Raw genomic sequence first — 16,716 nt, forward strand, 5'->3', positions numbered from 1 at the left:
GAGTGTTGTAACAACAGAGGCATTACTTCCCCTAAATAGAGACACAATTGTGTCTTCTTGTGAGTTGAGGGTCTCATGGATGCAGTAAATGGACTTTTACCAGGAAGGTTACAAGTTTTGGCCAGAATTGAAATTCAGTTGAAGAGTTAGTTATGAGGTAACCTGGCCAAAGAATTCAGGAAAATTGCAAAGTTTTTGGAAAAATGTCAGAATGTCCTCAGTTATTATGAGTGTCCTTTGATATGGTAAGAGAAAGTACTGACCATCATGAAGACACCACTATAACATTAAGGGTTCAGGGACCAAAAAAGCCCTTCTCAACATTGCCCATGTGGTTTTGGTGATTTTTGAAATTATAGGATATTTTGCTCCCTAACAGCATTTGAGCTAAGAAAGTATGCTGTACAAGAATAAGTAGTATTTTTCATTCTCTAAGAATACACAGCTACCCTTTTTTTAGTCTCTTTTTTTTCTTCAATGTTTTGAATACCTAAAGAGACAGAGGAAAGGAACAGCACTGGAAATGTAGGAATTCAAAGAAGTCATCCTTGATGAGAAGGGAATATTAAACAGTAGATGTAATGTGTGTGTCATTTTGGACAATTACTCTTTTTCACCATTGATAGAGGGAATCTCCCAAGGTTCCCTGAACAGAATTTGAATTTAACATCAGATTGCTATTTTCCCTGATGACAATCTAGATCTAGTCAAGTTGAATTTCAGAAATAAAAGCTTTTTTTTTTTTCGGTGTGTTTATCACATGCCTTACAAATAACTTCTGCACATTTTTTGAAGTTATTTTTATTTCTAAAGTTCACACAACAATGAGAATAATTGCTCTAATTATTGATAAACTGTTGAAGTCACAGCTTTGCTCCAAAAAAGCTTTAACTTTCTTGTAGTATTTTTTGCTACATACAAATGTTTAGGTTGCAAAATCACCAAAGTGTGTGTGTGTGTGTGTGTGTGTGTGTGTGTGTGTGTGTGTGTGTGGTTTCTAGACTTACAATTCTTCTAAAAAAGCTTTCCACGCACCTAATCATCCATTTTTTTTTCTTAAAGTATCTTTATGAATTTATTTTTAAGTATTTATTTTGTATTAAGAGGCAGGTAGAAATTTAACCTATATTTTCCCACTGATAAGACACCACAACATTTCACAAACTAAATCTCCTATGTTAATTTCTTCCTAGCTTCTAAATGACCATTAAGCTGTGTGTCTATTTATGTTTTAGTGACCAAGATGTTTAACCACAAAAATTTCTCATTTAATATTTTCTACTACTAATATAATATTTTACTACTCTTTCTCAGGATTGTGTGATTTTTTAGTATTTAATGTCTACAAATGAACTTTAGAGTCACATGGAAGATAGAGATTAACTGAGGAGAATTGATAATGCAATCATTAATTTCATTACCTAAAAACAAGTTATTTCCTATTTATTTCATTAAGTATTCAAATCTGCTTTAGGTTTCATATAGGTTTTGCCCATATCTTGTTAGACTTATTCTCATTTATATATTTTTCTCTTTATTACAGATAAAATTTTGATTCCATTATATTTTTTGTTTGGTATTTCTAGAAATAGTAAAATTGATATTTATATTTATCTGTATCCATTTGTCTTGCTGGCTTTTCTTATCGGTTTTAATGATATTTTATTGTTCTGGTACTCTCCTGCTTCTCAGCAGTGCTATTTTTTTTAGGAGTTTTCAGGTATAAAGTAAAATCAGATGCAGTCAAATAATTTGACTCCTTTTTTCCCTAATATTTAACTTCTGATTTTACTTTAGCCGCCTTGCATTGACTTCTTCTTCCAGTAAATATTAAATAATAGTGATGCTAGTGAGCATTGTTTTATTCATCCTGATTTTATATGTGAATGCATGTAGGTGTATGTATGTGTGTGTGTGTGTGTGTGTGTGAGAGAGAGAGAGAGAGAGAGAGAAATTGTGTAGAAAATGAGAGAAAAAGGGCTCATGTTGAATATTATTAAATGCATTTTCTTTTTTCCTCTTCTTTTCTTTTTACTTTTTAACTCCATAAACACCTGTTGAAGAAGCAGGCACTCCTTTGTGCCATTGTGTATCTTCCATTAGTTAGAAGATTCTAAGAGTTAAGAGTGATAATCTAGGGCTTCCCTGGTGGCTCAGTGGTTGAGAGTCTGCCTACCGATGCAGGGGACACGGGTTCATGCCCCGGTCCGGGAGGATCCCACATGCCGCAGAGAGGCTCGGCCCGTGAGCCATGGCCGCTGAGCCTGCGCATCCGGAGCCTGTGCTCCGCAACGGGAGGGGCCACAACAGTGAGAGAGGCCTGCGTACAGAAAAAAAAAAAAAAAAGAACGATAATCTAATTTTCTGTCATACAGAACAGAGCTCTAAGCAAAATAAATGTTTGTTATTTGAGGATATAATCCAATTCCCTTTATGTCACAAATAGAAAATACTTCTTTGGTGATAGCCTTGAATAAGCAGCTTTTGCAAAAATGTAGATCCTGTTAGAAGAGAATAACAGATTCCAGAGGCTTAAGGTATCTGCAAGGATCATATGCAATCCAGGGAAAAAAAAAATTATTGTAATACCAGCATGATCTTAAACTTCAGTTCTGAAATTAGATATATATGTTTTCCACATTCTTTTCAAACATTTCACGTTGCCACAGGCTATCAGGAATCACCTCACACCAAGCTGTTTATAAACCCACCATGCTATTCAAAGGTTTAGAACAGCCTACTAGAAATGTGCTTTGTTAAGCTACCTCTATATGATAATGGTAGTCAAACAGAGTATAACTGCACAAACTGAAAGTGAACCCATAGTTGGAATAATGTTGGCCATTTATAATAGCAACATAGTCATCATTAGAGTGAATATTCTTTGTTTATCTTGACAATAATAATCCCAAATGTCACACCAGAGCATTAATTCAAAGAGACAGCACAATGTTACCCCTGTGAGCTTTCCCAACTTCCTCAGGTGTTCTTTCAAACCTTCCATAATCTATTAATGGCACAACCTTAATGGGGAGCTTTCCAAATCTGCCATAGCGCTAGCCAATAGTAACAACACCCTACCTACCTTACTATGGGGCTGCCAGTATAATATAAGAATTCCAGAACATGAAGAGAGTTGCTTGGGGCATATTAATTGATGCCTACAAAAATAACTCACATTACATTCCCTTTGGCTGAATTTTTATAGTCTGTGTGATTAACTCTTACTAAAACACTCTTTCTAGAGGCAAAATAAATGAAGGTGAGAATGGGGAGGCACAGCACAAAGAAACAAGACGAAAATAAAGTCTTAGTATGACTTTTAAATCCAAGTAACTTTGCTTTAACTCAAGTGCATTGCCATGAAGTCACTGAGCCCAGCAAGCTTCAGAACTTTATTTTTTTAATTTTTATTTTATATTGGAGTATAGTTGATTAACAATGTTGTGTTAGTACTTTCAGGTGTACACCAAAGTGATTAACTTATACATATACATGTATCTATTCTTTTTCAAATTCTTTTCCCATTTAGGTTATTACAGAATATTGAGCAGCATTCCCTGTGCTATACAGTAGGTCCTTGTTGGTTACCTATTTTAAATATAGCAGTGTGTACATGTCAGAATCCTTATTTGTATAGATTTCTTTCAACACCAAGGAGAGACCCCAGCAGTGTATGCTATGATATCACCATAAGCTTTTTGTAAACTTGTAAAGGTACAATTTTTTTTAACTAGACTTACTAAGTCTGCTGTCTCCTGCCATTTAACTATCCCCACTTGCTTTCTTGCTTCTTCTCTTGTCCACTGCTGATGAATGACCATGAGTATAACTGAAATGCAACAAAGGAAAGGCTGACTTGGGGGTATACGTAGTTTGGGTTTAGTGGGGTGTATTTACAAAGTTCACATTCACTCTGAGCAGAGTGAATTTATTGCTTGGCTCCAGCATGTAAGGGCTGCCATGGACATGCTTATACTCCCTGTGCCAACTCACTGTGCATACGGGAAAGCAAGCCCTGGCCTGGAGGATGCTCTGGGAAGTGAGACGTGCCCTGCAGCCCCTGGCACCAGGTGTGTGAGGGCAGTGAGGGAGCAACAAGACTTGGAATGAATGGAGCCAGAGGCAGCCTGAAGAAAATTTTTCCAGTTGTCAGCAATGGAAAAATATAATGGTGGGAGAAGGCGGAAGATGGCGGAAGAGTAAGACGCGGAGATCACCTTCCTCCCCACAGATACACCAGAAATACAGCTACACGTGGAACAACTCCTACAGAACACCTACTGAAGGCTGGCAGAAGACCTCAGACCTCCCAAAAGGCAAGAAACTCCCCACGTACCTGGGTAGGGCAAAAGAAAAAACAGAGACAAAAGAATAGGGACGGCACCTGCACCAGTGGGAGGGAGCTGTGAAGGAGGAAAAGTTTCCACACTCTAGGAAGCCCCTTCGCGGGCAGAGACTGCGGGAGGCGGAGGGGGGAGCTTCGAAGCTGCGGAGGAGTGCACAGCAACGGGTGCGGAGGGCAAAGCGGGGAGATTCCCGCACAGAGGATCGGTGCCGACCGGCACTCACCAGCCCGAGAGGCTTGTCTGCTCACCCGCCGGGGCGGGCGGGGCTGCGAGCTGAGGCCCGAGCGCAGGGAGAGGACTGGGGTTGGCGGCTTGAACATAGCCTGAAGGGGTTAGTGCACCACAGCTAGCCGGGAGGGAGTCCGGGGAAAAGCCTGCACCTGCAGAAGAGGCAGGAGACTTTTCCTTCCCTCTTTGTTTCCTGGGGCGTGAGGAGAGGGGTTTAAGAACGCTGCTTAAAGGAACTCCAGAGACGGGCGCGAGCCGCGGCTGAAAGCGCGGAATCCAGAGACGGGCGCGAGCCGCGGCTAAAAGCGCGGACCCCAGAGGCGGGCGCAAGCCGCGGCTAAAAGCGCGGACCCCAGAGGCGGGCGGGAGACGTTAAGGCTGCCGCTGCCGCCACCGAGGGGCCTGTGTGCGAGCACAGGTCACTCTCCACACCCCTCTTCCGCGGAGCCTGTGCAGCCCGCCACTGCCGGGTTCCCGGGATCCAGGGACAACTTCCCCGGGAGAGCGCACAACGCTCCTCAGGCTGGTGCAAAGTCACGCCGGCCTATGCCACCGCAGGCCCGCCCCGCACTCTGTGCCCCTCCGTCCCCGCCGGCCTGAGTGCGCCAGAGCCCCCAATCAGCGGCTCTTTTAACCCCATCCTGTCTGAGCAAAAAACAGACGCCCTCCAGTGATCTACACGCAGTGGCAGGGCCAAATCCAAAGCTTAGCCCTGGGAGCTGTGAGAACAAAGAAGAGAAAGGGAAATCTCTCCCAGCAGCCTCAGAAGCAGCGGATTAAAGCTCCACAATCAACTTGATGTACCCTGCATCTGTGGAATACCTGAATAGACAACCAATCATCCCAAATTAAGGAAGTGGACTTTAGGAGCAAGATCTATGATTTTTTCCCCTTTCCTCTTTTTGTGAATGTGTATGTGTATGCTTCTGTGTGAGATCTTGTCTGTATAGTCTTGCTTCCACCATTTGTCCTAGGGTTCTATCCGTCCATGTTTTTTTTTAATTTTTTTTCTTAATAATTAATTTTAATAACCTTATTATACTTTACCTTCGTTCTTTCTTTCTTTCTTTCCGTCCTTCCTTCCCTCCTTTAGACAACGAATCATCCCAAATTGAGGAGGTGGTCTCTGACAGCAAGATTTAGGATTTTTCCCCATTTACCTCTTTTAGTGAGGGTGTATGTGTATGCTTCTGTGTAAGATTTTGTCTGTATAGCTTTGCTTCCAAAATTTGTCCTAAGGTTCTTTCCATCCCTTTTTTTTTTTTCCTAAATAAGAAGTTTTTAATTCAATAACTTTATTATACTTTATTTTATTTTTACTGTATCTTCTTTCTGTCTTTTTTCCTTCTTTCCCTCCTTCCTTCCTTCCTCCCTCCCTCCCTCCCTCCTTTCTTTCCTTCTTGCCTTCTTTCCTTCTTTGCTTCTTTCTGTCTTCCTTCCTTCCTACCCTCCTTTCCTTCTTTCTTTCCTCATACTTCTACTAATTCCCTCTACTTTTTCTCCCTTTTATCCTGAGCCTGTGGATGAAAAGCTTTTGGTGCTCCAGCCAGGAGGCAGGGCTCTGCCTCTGAGGTAGGACAGCCAACTTCAGGACACTGATCAACAAGAGACCTCCCAGCTCCACATAATATCAAACGGCGAAAATCTCCCAGAGACCTCCATCTTAACACCAGCACCCAGCTTCACTCAACGACCAGCAAGCCACAGTGCTGGAAAACCTATGCCAAACAACTAGCAAAACAGGAACACAACCCCACCCATTAGCAGAGAGGCTGCCTAAAATCATAATAAGGCCACAGACACCCCCAAACACACCACCAGACGTGAACCTGCCCACTAGAGAGACAAGATCCAGCCTCATCCACCACAACACAGGCACTAGCCCCCTCCACCAGGAAGCCTACACAACCCACTGAACCAACCTTAGCCACTGGAGACAGACATCAAAAACAGGAGGAACTACAAACCTGCAGCCTGCAAAAAGGAGACCCCAAACACAGTAAGATAAGCAAAATGAGAAGACAGAAAAACACACAGCAGATAAAGGAGCAAGATAAAAATGCACCAGACCTAACAAATGAAGAGGAAATAGGCAGTCTACCTGAAAGAGAATTCAGAATAATGATAGTAAGGTTGATCCGAAATCTTGGAGATAGAATGGACAATAGATTGGACAAAATGCAAGAATCAGTTAACAAGGACCTAGAAGAACTAAAGATGAAACAAGCAATGATGAACAACACAATAAATGAAATTAAAAGTACTCTAGATGGGATCAATAGCAGAATAACTGAGGCAGAAGAACGGATAAGTGACCTGGAAGATAAAATAGTGGAAATAACTACTGCAGAGCAGAATAAAGAAAAAAGAATGAAAAGAACTGAGGACAGTCTCAGAGACCTCTGGGACAACATTAAACGCACCAACATTCGAATTATAGGGGTTCCAGAAGAAGAAGAGAAAAAGAAAGGGACTGAGAAAATATTTGAAGAGATTATAGTTGAAAACTTCCCTAATATGGGAAAGGAAATAGTTGATCAAGTCCAGGAAGCACAGAGAGTCCCATACAAGATAAATACAAGGAGAAATACGCCAAGACACATATTAATCAAACTGTCAAAAATTAAATACAAAGAAAGCATATTAAAAGCAGCAAGGGAAAAACAACAAATAACACATAAGGGAATCCCCATAAGGTTAACAGCTGATCTCTCAGCAGAAACCCTACAAGCCAGAAGGGAGTGGCAGGACATACTGAAAGTGATGAAGGAGAAAAACATGCAGCCAAGACTACTCTACCCAGCAAGGATCTCATTCAGATTTGATGGAGAAATTAAAACCTTTACAGACAAGCAAAAGCTGAGAGAGTTCAGCACCACCAAACCAGCTTTACAACAAATGCTAAAGGATCTTCTCTAGGCAAGAAACACAAGAGAAGGAAAAGACCTATAATAACGAACCCAAAACAATTTAGAAAATGGGAATAGGAACATACATATCGATAATTACCTTAAATGTAAATGGACTAAATGCTCCCACCAAAAGACACAGATTAGCTGAATGGATACAAAAACAAGACCCTTATATATGCTGTCTACAAGAGACCCACTTCAGACCTAGAGACACATACAGACTGAAAGTAAGGGGATGGAAAAAGATATTCCATGCAAATGGAAGCCAAAAGAAAGCTGGAGTAGCAATTCTCATATCAGACAAAATAGACTTTAAAATAAGGACTATTAAAAGAGACAAAGAAGGACACTACATAATGATCAAGGGATCGATCCAAGAAGAAGATATAACAATTGTAAATATTTATGCACCCAACATAGGAGCACCTCAATACATAAGGCAAATACTAACAGCCATAAAAGGGGAAATCGACAGTAACACATTCATAGTAGGGGACTTAAACACCCCACTTTCACCCATGGACAGATCATCCAAAATGAAAATAAATAAGGAAACACAAGCTTTAAATGATACATTAAACAAGATGGACTTAATTGATATTTATAGGACACTCCATCCAAAAACAACAGAATACACATTTTTCTCAAGTGCTCATGGAACATTCTCCAGGATAGATCATATCTTAGGTCACAAATCAAGCCTTGGTAAATTTAAGAAAATTGAAATTGTATCAAGTATCTTTTCTGACCACAACACCATGAGACTAGATATCAATTACAGGAAAAGATCGGTAAAAAATACAAACACATGGAGGCTAAACAATACACTACTTAATAATGAAGAGATCACTGAAGAAATCAAAGAGGAAATCAAAAAATACCTAGAAACAAATGACAATGGAGACACAACGACCCAAAACCTGTGGGATGCAGCAAAAGCAGTTCTAAGGGGGAAGTTTATAGCAATACAAGCCCACCTTAAGAAGCAGGAAACATCTCGAATAAACAACCTAACCTTGCACCTCAAGCAATTAGAGAAAGAAGAACAAAAAAACCCCAAAGCTAGCAGAAGGAAAGAAATCATAAAAATCAGATCAGAAATAAATGAAAAAGAAATGAAGGAAACAATAGCAAAGATCAATAAAACTAAAAGCTGGTTCTTTGAGAAGATAAACAAAATAGATAAACCACTAGCCAGACTCATCAAGAAAAAAAGGGAGAAGACTCAAATCAATAGAATTAGAAATGAAAAAGGAGAGGTAACAACTGACACTGCAGAGATAAAAGAGATCATGAGAGATTACTACAAGCAACTCTATGCCAATAAAATGGACAATCTGGAAGAAATGGACAAATTCTTAGAAATGCACAACCTGCCAAGACTGAATCAGGAAGAAATAGAAAATATGAACAGACCAATCACAAGCACTGAAATTGAAACTGTGATTAAAAATCTTCCAACAAAGAAAAGCCCAGGACCAGATGGCTTCACAGGCGAATTCTATCAAACATTTAGAGAAGAGCTAACACCTATCCTTCTCAAACTCTTCCAAAATATAGCAGAGGGAGGACCACTCCCTAACTCCTTCTACGAGGCCACCATCACCTTGATACCAAAACCAGACAAGGATGTCACAAAGAAAGAAAACTACAGGCCAATATCACTGATGAACATAGATGCAAAAATCCTCAACAAAATACTAGCAAACAGAATCCAACAGCACATTAAAAGGATCATACACCATGATCAAGTGGGGTTTATTCCAGGAATGCAAGGATTCTTCAATATACGCAAATCTATCAATGTGATAAACCATATTAACAAATTGAAGGAGAAAAACCATATGATCATCTCAATAGATGCAGAGAAAGCTTTTGACAAAATTCAACACCCATTTATGATAAAAACCCTGCAGAAAGTAGGCATAGAGGGAACTTTCCTCAACATAATAAAGGCCATATATGACAAGCCCACAGCAAACATCATCCTCAATGGTGAAAAACTGAAAGCATTTCCACTAAGATCAGGAACAAGACAAGGTTGCCCACTCTCACCACTATTATTCAACATTGTTTTGGAAGTTTTAGCCACAGCAATCAGAGAAGAAAAGGAAATAAAAGGAATCCAAATTGGAAAAGAAGAAGTAAAGCTGTCACTGTTTGCAGATGACATGATCCTATACATAGAGAACCCTAAAGATGCTACCAGAAAACTACTAGAGCTAATCAATGAATTTGGTAAAGTGGCAGGATACAAAATTAATGCACAGAAATCTCTGGCATTCCTATATACTAATGATGAAAAATCTGAAAGTGAAATCAAGAAAACACTCCCATTTACCATTGCAACAAAAAGAATAAAATATCTAGGAATAAACCTACCTAAGGAGACAAAAAACCTGTATGCAGAAAATTATAAGACACTGATGAAAGAAATTAAAGATGATATAAATAGATGGAGAGATATACCATGTTCTTGGATTGGAAGAATCAACATTGTGAAAATGACTCTACTACCCAAAGCAATCTATAGATTCAATGCAATCCCTATCAAACTACCACTGGCATTTTTCACAGAACTAGAACAAAAAATGTCACAATTTGTATGGAAACACAAAAGACCCCGAATAGCCAAAGCAATCTTGAGAACGAAAGAAGGAACTGGAGGAATCAGGCTCCCTGACTTCAGACTGTACTACAAAGCTACAGTCATCAAGACGGTATGGTACTGGCACAAAAACAGAAATATAGATCAATGGAACAGGATAGAAAGCCCAGAGATAAACCCATGCACATATGGACACCTTATCTTTGATAAAGGTGGCAGTAATGTACAATGGAGAAAGGACAGCCTCTTCAATAAGTGGTGCTGGGAAAACTGGACAGGTACATGTAAAAGTATGAGATTAGATCACTCCCTAACACCATACACAAAAATAAGCTCAAAATGGATTAAAGACCTAAATGTAAGGCCAGAAACTATCAAACTCTTAGAGGAAAACATAGGCAGAACACTCTATGACATAAATCAAAGCAAGATCCTTTCCGACCCACCTCCTAGAGTAATGGAAATAAAAACAAAAATAAACAAATGGGACCTAATGAAACTTCAAAGCTTTTGCACAGCAAAGGAAACCATAAAGAAGACCAAAAGACAACCCTCAGAATGGGAGAAAATATTTGCAAATGAAGCAACCGACAAAGGATTAATCTCCAAAATTTACAAGCAGCTCATGCAGCTCAATAACAAGAAAACAAACAACCCAATCCAAAAATGGGCAGAAGACCTAAATAGACATTTCTCCAAAGAAGATATACAGACTGCCAACAAACACATGAAAGAATGCTCAACATCATTAATCATTAGAGAAATGCAAATCAAAACTACAATGAGATATCATCTCACACCAGTCAGAATGGCCATCATCAAAAAATCTAGAAACAATAAATGCTGGAGAGGGTGTGGAGAAAAGGAACACTCTTGCACTGCTGGTGGGAATGTGAATTGGTTCAGCCACTATGGAGAACAGTATGGAGGTTCCTTAAAAAACTACAAATAGAACTACCATATGACCCAGCAATCCCACTACTGGGCATATACCCTGAGAAAACCAAAATTCAAAAAGAGTCATGTACCAAAATGTTCATTGCAGCTCTATTTACAATAGCCCGGAGATGGAAACAACCTAAGTGCCCGTCATCGGATGAATGGATAAAGAAGATGTGGCACATATATACAATGGAATATTACTCAGCCATAAAAAGAAACGAAATTGAGCTATTTGTAATGAGGTGGATAGACCTAGAGTCTGTCATACAGAGTGAAGTAAGTCAGAAAGAAAAAGACAAATACCGTATGCTAACACATATATATGGAATTTAAGAAAAAAATGTCATGAAGAACCTAGGGGTAAAGCAGGAATAAAGACGCAGACCTCTTAGAGAACGGACTTGAGGTTATGGGGAGGGGGAAGGGTGAGCTGTGACAGGGCGAGAGAGAGTCATGGGCATATACACACTAACAAACGCAGTAAGGTAGATAGCTAGTGGGAAGCAGCCGCATGGCACAGGGATATTGGCTCGGTGCTTTGTGACAGCCTGGAGGGGTGGGATGGGGAGGGTGGGAGGGAGGGAGACGCAACAGGGAAGACATATGGGAACATATGTTTATGTATGACTGATTCACTTTGTTATAAAGCAGAAACTAACACACCATTGTAAAGCAATTATACCCCAATAAAGATGTTAAAAAATATATATATAATGGTGGATTCATTTATCCAAGAAACTTATTCAAAATGGAAATTCTTGTCTTAGAAATATATTTTAAAATAAGATATATAAAAGAATGTGCTAGACTTTTGAAAAAAAGTCCTTTTTGTTGGAAATATTGCACAATACAATTAATTGGAATTCCTGGAAGGAATTGCATAACTTACCACCAACATCAAAACAGCTCGCTTAGAGCAGAAGCAAGAAGAACTACAATCCTGCTGCCTGTGGAACAAAAACCACATTCACAGAAAGACAGACAGGATAAAAAGGCAGAAGGTTATGTACCAGATGAAGGAACAAGATAAAACCCCAGATAAACAACTAAATGAAGTGGTGATAGGCAGCCTTCCAGAAAGAGAATTCAGAATAATGATAGTGAAGATGATACAGGACCTCGGAAAAAGAATGGAGGCAAAGATCAAGAAGATTCAATAAATGTTTAACAAAGACCTATAAAAAATTAAAGAGCAAACAAACAGAGATGAACAATACAATACTGAAATGAATACTACACTAGGAGGAATCAATAGCAGAATAACTGAGGCAGAAGAACAGATAAGTGACCTGGAAGACAGAATGGTGGAATTCACTGCTGCAGAACAGAAAAAAGAATGAAAAGAAATAAAGACAGCCTAAGGGAACTCTGTGACAACATTAAATGCAACAACATTCACATTATAGGTGTCCCAGAAGGAGAAGAGAGAGAGAAAGGACCCGAAAAAATATTTGAAGAGATTATAGTCGAAAACTTTTCTAACATGGGAAAGTAAATAGCCACCCAAGTCCAGAAAGCACAGAGAGTCTCATACAGGACAAACCCAAGGAGAAACACGCTGAAACACATAGTAATCAAATTGGCAAAAATTAAATACAAAGAAAAATTATTGAAAGCAACAAGGGAAAAATGACAAATAACATACAAGGGAACTCCCATAAGGTTAAGAGCTGATTTCTCAGCAGAAACTCTACACGCCAGAAGGGAGTGGCATGATATACCTAAAGTGAGGAAAGGGAAGAACCTACAACCAAGATTACTCTACCCGGCAAGGATCTCATTCAGATTCGATGGAGAAATTGAAAGCTTTACAGACAAGCAAAAGCTAAGAGAATTCAGCACCACCAAACCAGCTCCACAACAAATACTAAAGGAACTTCTCTAAGTGGGAAACACAAGAGAAGAAAAGGACCTACAAAAACAAACCCAAAACAATTAAGAAAATGGTCATAGGAACATACGTATCGATAATTACCTTAAACGTGAATGGATTAAATGCTCCAAGCAAAAGACACAGACTCACTGAATGGATACAGAAACAAGATCCATATATATGCTGTCTACAATAGACCCACTTCAGACCTACGGACACATACAGACTGAAAGTGAGGGGGTGGATAAAGCTATTCCATGCAAATGGAAATCAAAAGAAAGCTGGAGTAGCAATACTCATATCAGATAAAATAGACTTTAAAATAAAGAATATTACAAGGGACAAGGAAGGACACTACATAATGATCAAGGGATCAATCCAAGAGAAGATATAACAATTATAAATATATATGCACCCAACATAGGAGCACCACAATACATAAGGCAACTGCTAACAGCTCTAAAAGAGGAAATCAACAGTAACACAATAAGAGAGGGGGACTTTAACACCTCACTTACACCAATGGACAGATCATCCAAAATGAAAATAAATAAGGAAACAGGAGCTTTAAATGACACAATAGACCAGATAGATTTAATTGATATTTATAGGACATTCTATCCAAAAACAGCAGATTACACTTTCTTCTCAAGTGCGCACAGAACATTCTCCAGGATAGATCACATCTTGGGTCACAAATCAAGCCTCAGTAAATTTAAGAAAATTGAAATCATATCAAGCATCTTTTCTGACCACAACGCTATGAGATTAGAAATGAATTACAGGGAAAAAAACGTAAAAAACACAAACACATGGAGCCTAAACAATACCTTACTAAATAACCAAGAGATCACTGAAGAAATCAAAGAGGAAATCAAGGGATGCCTGGAGACAAATGCCAATGGGGATATGATGATCCAGTACCTGTGGGATGCAGCAGGGTTAGTTCTAAGCAGGAGGTTTATAGCAATACAATCCTATCTCAAGAAACAAGAAAAATCTGAAATAAACAATCTAGAGTAGAAGGAAGTAGAGAAAGGAACAAACAATACCCAAAGTTAGTAGAGAAAGAAATCATAAAGATCAGAGCAGAAATAAATGAAATAAAAACAAAGAAAACAGTAGCAAAGATCAATAAAATTAAAAGCTCTTTCTTTGAAAAGATAAACAAAACTGATAAACCATTAGCCAGACTCATCAAGAAAAAGAGTGAGGACTCAAATCAATAAAATTGGAAATGAGAAAGGAGAAGTTACAGTGGACACCACAGAAATACAAAGCATCCTAAGAGACTACTACAAGCAACTCTATGCCAATAAAATGGACAACCTGGAAGAAATGGACAAATTCTTAGAAAGGAATAGCCTTCAAAGACTGAACTGGGAAGAGATGGAAAATATGAGCAGACCAATCACAAGTAATGAAGTTGAAACTGTGATTAAAAGTCTCCCAACAAAGGTCCAGGACCAAATGGTTTCACAGGTGAATTCTGTCAAACATTTAGAGAAAAGTTAACACCCATCCTTGTCAAATTCTTCCAAAGAATTGCAGAGGAAGAAACACTCCCAAACACATTCTATGAGGCCACTATCACCCTGATGCCAAAATCAGAAAAAGATACTACAAAAAAAGAAAATTACAGACCATATCACTGATGAATATAGATTTAAAACTCCTCAACATAATACTAGCAATCAGAATAAAAGAACACATTAAATGGATCATACACCATGATCAAGTGGGATTTATTCCAGGGATGCAAGGATTCTTCAATATAAGCAAATCAATCAATGTGATACACCATATTAACAAATTGAAGAATAAAAACCATATGATCATCTCAATAGATGCAAAAAAAGCTTTTGACAAAATTCAGCACCCATTTATAATGAAAAGTCTCCAGAGGGTGGGTACAGAGGGAACCTACCTCAACATAATAAAGGTCATATACAACAAACATTTAGACAGCAAACATCATTCTCAGTGGTAAAGAACTGAGGCATTTCCTCTAGGATTGGGAATAAGACAAGGTTGTCCACTCTCACCACTATTGTTCAGCATGGTTTTGGAAGTCCTAGGCACAGCAATCAGAAAGGAAAAGGAAATAAGGGTAATACAAATTGGAAAAGAAGTAAAACTGTCCCTGTTTGCAGATGACATGATACTATACATAGATAATCCTAAAGATGACACCAGAAAACTACTAGGGCTAATCAATGTATTTGGTATTGTTGCAGGATACAAAATTAATAGACAGAAATCTCTTGCATTCCTATACACTAACAGCAAAATATCAGAAAGAGAAATTAAGGAAAAAATCCCATTCACCATTGCAACAAAAAGAATAAAATACCTAGGAATAAACCTACCTAAGGAGATAAAATACCTGTACTCATAAAACTATAAGACACTGATGAAAGAAATCACAGATGACGTGAAACAAACAGATGGAGAGATATACCATGTTCTTGGATTGGAAAAATCAATATTGTGAAAATGACTATACTACCCAAAGCAATCTACAGATTCACTGCAATTCCTATCAATTACCAATGGCAGGGCTTCCCTGGTGGCGCAGTGGTTGAGAGTCCGCCTGCCGATGCAGGGGACATGGGTTCGTGCCCCGGCCCGGGAAGATCCCACATGCCGTGGAGCGGCTGTGCCCGTGAGCCATGGCCGCTGAGCCTGCGCGTCAGGAGACTGTGCTCTGCAACGGGAGAGGCCACAACAGTGAGAGGCCCACGTACCACAAAAACAAACAAACAAACAAAAAATTACCAATGGCATGTTTTACAGAACTAGAACAAAAAAATCTTAAAATTTGTATGGAGACAAAAAAGACCCGAAATAGTCAAAACAATCTTGAGGGAAAAAAGCAGCTGGAGGAATCAGACTCCCTGACTTCAGACTATACTACAAGGCTACAGTAATCAAGACATTATGGTACTGGCACAAAAACAGAAATGTAGATCAATGGAACAGGATAGAAAGCCCAGAGGTAAACCAGCACACCTATGGTCAACTAATCTATGGCAAAGGAGGCAAGGATATGCAGTGGAGAGAAGACAGTCTCTTCAATAAGTAGTGCTGGAAAAACTGGACAGCTACATGTAAAAGAATGAAATTAGAGCACTCCCTAGCACCATACATAAAAATAAACTCAAAATGGATTAGACCTAACTGTAAGACTGGACACTATAAAGCTCTTAGAGGAAAACATAGGAAGAACACTCTTTAAAAAAAATCACAGCAAGTTCTTTTTTGACCCACCTCCTAGAGTGATGGAAGTGAAAACAAAGGTAAACAAATGAGACCTAATGAAACGTGGGAGCTTTTGCACAGCAAAGCAAACTATGAACAGGATGAAGGGACAACCTCATCCTGTTGGAGAAAATGGGAGAAATATTTGCAAGTGAATGAATGGACAGAGGATTAATCTCCAAAATATATAAACAGCTCATGCAGCTCAATATTAAAAAAAACAAACAACCCATCAAAAAATGAGCAGAAGACCCAAATAGACATTTCTCCAAAAAAGACATACAGATGGCCAAGTGCACATGAAAAGCTTCTCAACATCACTTATTATTAGAGAAATGCAAATCAAAACTACAATGAGGTATCACCTTACACCGGTTAGAATGGGTATCATCAGAAAATCTATGATTTTCAACAACAAAGTCTGGAGAGGGTGGAAAAAGGGAACCCTCTTGTGCTGTTGGTGGGAATGTAGGTTGATACAGCCACAATGGAGAACAGTATGGAGGTTCCTTATAAAACTAAAAATAGAATTACCATATGACC

The sequence above is a fragment of the Orcinus orca genome, chromosome 3 (assembly GCF_937001465.1).
Source record: "Orcinus orca chromosome 3, mOrcOrc1.1, whole genome shotgun sequence".
In the NCBI taxonomy this organism is placed as follows: domain Eukaryota; kingdom Metazoa; phylum Chordata; class Mammalia; order Artiodactyla; family Delphinidae; genus Orcinus; species Orcinus orca.